Source organism: Neophocaena asiaeorientalis, unplaced genomic scaffold, assembly GCF_003031525.2.
Source record: "Neophocaena asiaeorientalis asiaeorientalis breed wild unplaced genomic scaffold, Neophocaena_asiaeorientalis_V1.1 scaffold204, whole genome shotgun sequence".
NCBI lineage: Eukaryota > Metazoa > Chordata > Mammalia > Artiodactyla > Phocoenidae > Neophocaena > Neophocaena asiaeorientalis.
The window spans coordinates 6,068,102-6,073,404 of NW_020173922.1; positions in this window are offsets into that span (position 1 = coordinate 6,068,102).

A 5,303-nucleotide genomic window follows, 5' to 3' on the forward strand; every position below is an offset into this window, starting at 1 on the left:
AATCAAATCCACTTGACATATAGAAACACTCTGAGTTGATAAAAGAATTACACTCCTGTGGTTGTTCCATATAATATCTGTGATACTGGTGAACCAAAGATTTAGGGGGGAGCAATAAATTCCCCAGTGTGGTAATAAGCCTCACAGGGCTTCCTACCTATGACAAAGGAGTATCACAATCGGGCTAATGCTGTATGATTGAAAATTCCCTTTAATAAACTTTCAAGTTCCTTATACTGTGGAGGTTAAAAAAAATGTGAGCAATGGAAGAAGCCTTGTTTATATTTTGGAGATTGAAAATTATAGAAGCGAGGAAATAGCAAATACCCCTCCAAAATACACTTATATACTGTTCCAGCAGTATATAATCAGTAAAAAGCAAGTTAACTAAATTGTAGCAGTCTCTTGTATCAAATAGGATGCTTTCGATAGAAAAAAAGACCAACCTAATTTACACTGGTTTAAGCAATAAGAAAATGTGTTATCTCAAAAACCAGGTAGTCTAGAGCAGCTCTGTCCAATAGAAATATAATGTGAGTCACAGGTGAAAGTCACATATGTATGTCAAATTTATCTAGTAGCCACATTAAAATGCCAAAAGGAAACACGTGAAACTACTTTCAATGACATTTTAATTTAACCTAATTACCAAAATATTGCTCAACATATAATCAATGTATAAAATATTAACAATATTTTACAGTCTTATTTTGTACTGAATCTTCAAAATCAAGTGTTTATTTTACACTTACAGTACATCTCAGTTTGGACTAGCCACACTTCAAGTGCCCAGTGGCCACATGTGGCAGGTGATTACTCTATCGGACAGTGCAGTTCTAGAAGTATGGCTGCCTCTAGGCAGGATCGAATTATGGTCTGGCACAAATTGTTTAACTCTTGCTAATTTTGGATAATGAACATTTGTTTACACTTTATTATTCTTTCAGCTTTACCCTCACCTCCTTGTAAATTTCCAAAGTCTGTGGTCATAAGAAACCTGCCAGCAGTAACTGGGGAACTTCCTTCCTTGTCCATGGTAAGTTCAGAGAGTGGCTCTTCCCAACCACAATCTGTCTTTCAATTTGATTGGACCAACTTACACTATATACCTATCCCTGGCTCAATAATAGTCACCAGCAGAATACCCTAAGCCTGTGATTTTCAAAATGGTGGGGAGAAGGAGACATTTGGTGATGTCTAGAGACATTTTGATTGTTGCACCTGTGGGATCTCCTGGCCTCTCATGAGTGCTGCTAAATATCCTATAATGCACAGAACATCTCCCCCCAACAAAGTTATCTGACTCAAAATAGTACCAGGGTTGAGAAACCTTGCCCTAAGCTTATTTTTTAATTATTAATTGTTTTAAGCCACATTTCTAACTAAACACGGGCAAGAGGAATGAGATCACCAATATTGGTTTAGACCTATCAGAACCTACTACAGCTATGAATAGGTTCAGCTGCCCCTTAGGTGCACAGAGGGTGGACCTCTAAACTAAAAATGAAGTGTTAGAAGAGAGGAAAGAGCATGGGCAACTGTCATAATTTATTTGGGCTGCTGTGTCAAAATATCATAAACTGAGTGCCTTATAAGCACCTGAAATTTATTTCTCAGATCTGGAAGCTGAGAAGTCTGAGATAAAAGTACTGGCAGCTTTGGTGTCTGGTGAGGGCAGGCTTCCTGGTTCATAGGTGGCAGTCTTTTTTGCTGTAACCTCACATGGTGGAAGGATGGAGGAGCTCTCTGCAGCCTATTTTACAGGGGCACTAATGCCATTCATGTGCACTCCAACCTCATGACCTAATCACCTCCCCAAAGCCCTGCCTCTAAATACCATTACATTGATTAGGTTTCAACATGTGAAATTTGGGGTGTTGGGGGGGGCACAAATATTCAGTCTATAGAGGTAACCAGTGGTATCCATGAAAGAGCCGATTATTGGGAGGATTATAGAAGTATATATGTAATTCAAAAAAAGATGCAAATGCCCGATAAGCACATGAGAAGATGCTCAATGTTACTAATCATTAGGGAAATGCAAATAAAAACAACAGTGAGATACCACCTCACGCCCATTAGGATGACTGCTATTAAAAAAACAGGAGGGGCTTCCCTGGTGGGGCAGTGGTTAGGAGTCCACCTGCCGATGCAGGGGACGCGGGTTCGTGCCCCGGTCCGGGAGTATCCCACATGCTGCGGAGCGGCTGGGCCCGTGAGGCATGGCCGCTGAGTCTGCGCATCCGGAGCCTGTGCTCCACAACGGGAGAGGCCACAACAGTGAGAGGCCCGCGTACCGCCAAAAAAAAACAAAACAAAACCAAAAAAAACAGGAAATAATAAATATTGGCAAAGATGTGGAATAATGAAATCCTTGTGCACTGTTGGTGGGAATATAAAATGGTACAGCCACTGTGGAAAACAGTCAGTGGTTCCTCAAAAAATTAAAAATTGAATTACTATATGATCTATCAGTTCCAATTCTGTGTGTATACCCTAAAGAATTGAAAGCAGGGTCTCTACAAGATGTTTATACACCCTTGTTCATACCAGCATTATTCACAATAGCTAAAAGTTAGATGCACCCCAGGTGTCCATCAACCAATGAATGCATAAGCAAAATATGGTATGTGTACATACAATGGAATATTATTCAGCTTTGAAAAGGAAGGAAATTCTTTTTTAAAGTTGAAGTATAATTGACTTACAACACTATGTTAGTTCTAGGTGCACAGCACAGTCATTCGATATTTCTGGACATTACAAAATAATCACCCCCACTGAAAGTGTAGTTGCAGTTTGTCACCATACAAAGTTACTACAATTTTATTGACTATATTGTATTCCCCATGCTGTACATTTCATCCCTGTGACTCATTTATTTTGTAAATGGAAGTTTGTACCTCTTAATACTCCTTGCCTATTTCACTCATCACCTCACCCCTCTCCCTTCTGACAGCCACCTGTTTGTTCTGTGAATCTGTTTCTGTTTTGTTATGTTTATTTGTTTTGCTTTTTCAGATTCCACATATAAGTGAAATCATATGGTATTTGTCTTTTTCTGTTTGACTTACTTCACTTAACATTATACCCTCTAGGTCCATCCATGTTGTTGCAAGTGGCAAGATTTTGTTCTTTTTTATGGCTTTGTATATGTACCACATCTTATTTATCCATTCATTTATTGATGGGCACTTAGGTTGCTTCCATATCTTGGCTATTGTAAATGGTGCTACAGTGAACATAGAAGTGATTACATCTTTCTGAATTAGTATTTTCGTTTTTTTCAGAAACATACCCGGAAGTGGAATTGCTGGATCATGTGGTAGTTCTATTTTTAATTTTTTGAGGAACTTCCATATTCTTTTAAAAAGGAAGGAAAATCTGATATATGCTGCAACATGGATGAACCTTGAGGATATTATGCTATGTAAAATAAGCCAGTCACACACACACGCAAAAGACAAATACCATATGATTCCACTTATATGAAGTATTTAGAATAGTCAAAATCATAAATAGAGCAAATAGAATGGTGTTTGCCAGGGGCTGGAGAGAAGGGAGAATGAGGAGTTACCATTTAATGGGTATAGGTTTCAGCTTTATAAGATAAAACGAGTTCTGGAGATGGATGATTGTGATGGTTGCATGACATTATGAATGTATTTAATACTACTGAACTGTACACTTAAAATGGTTAAGTTGGTAAATTTTATGTTATGTGTAAAATTGTAATTAAATAATGCGATTACTGATACTTGAAAATTTTTGTCAGTATTTTCTACCTTTTATATTGCAAGTTTCTTTTATATTGTAGAATATATAGTGAGAATTTCCTTTTCTCATGTACAGTTCTTTTTACAGTGGGTAATTTCTTGAGTAAAAAAATGTTTAATAAAAAGAAGCTTCAAGTGTTCTTCAAAGGGAAATTTCAAGAGGGAAATTGTGTAAGAATTTTTATTTTAAGCTGATGTGAATTTTAATAAATTAAAACGTTTGATTTAAATTTTGTGGAAAGACCATTTTATTAGTATTTTGTCAAAAAGCAATAGTGACTTGTAGCCTTTATAATGAACCAACTGTTATTGTAAAAATAAGTCCCGGAAAAAAGGCAAATACAGTCTCCTGTGAGGACTTTCAGAAATAACATGTGGTAGCTATCCTACTGGACCTCTGGGTGCCGCTGTTGGCCAATCCCCGGCTTAGAGTGAAACAAAGGAACCCACTGGCGGTTCTGACGCAGCGATGTATGCACATTTTTGAGAAACACACCAGGAGCGGACTCTGCACGCCATCTCTCCTGCAATCTGCTCCAAATATCTGGGTCAGGAAGGTCTGAGAGAGCTGCTGCCTTTTCTTTCCAGCGCACCTTGGTAATCCGAGGAGCAACTGTAGCGAGGTGCATTCGGTCCTACGAAGCAGCATCGTGAAGAGAGAGAAGTCTCCCCACAGGGAAGACGCGGGAGTGCAGGAAGCGCTCTTTCCTTTTCTGATGTCTTTGTTCAGCCTAGTGAACTGCGCGGCAGTTACGCTGAGAGATTCCGGAAGCGATAGCCGAGGATTTAAAAGTGGGGAATCTCGCCAAAGATCTACATGTTGGTGACAAGAACCATGGGTGAGTGCTGAGAAGCCTCTCTTTACCGCCAGTAAAGAGAGCAGGAAGGAACAAATGACAGGATAGATCTAGCCAATAGGCCAAAGGAAGTCCCTAGGCCCCTTGAATCTGAAACCTTCACTGGAAATCCTATAAATGTTTTTTATATAAATTATTTATCCTGGATATAAATAACATATGGCTTTGAGCACAGCCATTTTGTTTTGAAAATTCTGGAAAACATCTTAATAGGAGCAAAGTTTACTCCTAAACTGCAGTAGATATGGATGCTGCAAGTAATTCTCTACAAGTTTATCAAATTAATTTCAGTTAACCACCTCCCTCATTGCCCAAAGTAAAAGAGAACACTAGGGCAGTAAATACTCTGGTTATTTATTGGAGAAATCTGGACCAGAGTAGCAGAGCTGCCACCACTTAGTGGTGGGGAGGAGTCTCAGGGCAAGATGCAGGTCTTGGATGCCAAAGCCAGTCCTCCCATGCTGAGCTACAAAGTATACAGCAGAGTCTGCCTGCCAGAGAACCTCCTTGTCTGCATTCTTCAGGTGATCCCTGCTGACCTAGATGACACCCTTAAGGTAGAGTTCTACACTTTCTACACGGTCTCACAGGGCATACACAGTATATTCAATAACGACAGCACCATCTTTGATTTTGAAGAGTGACTGTTATATCACAGCTTAGAAGAGAA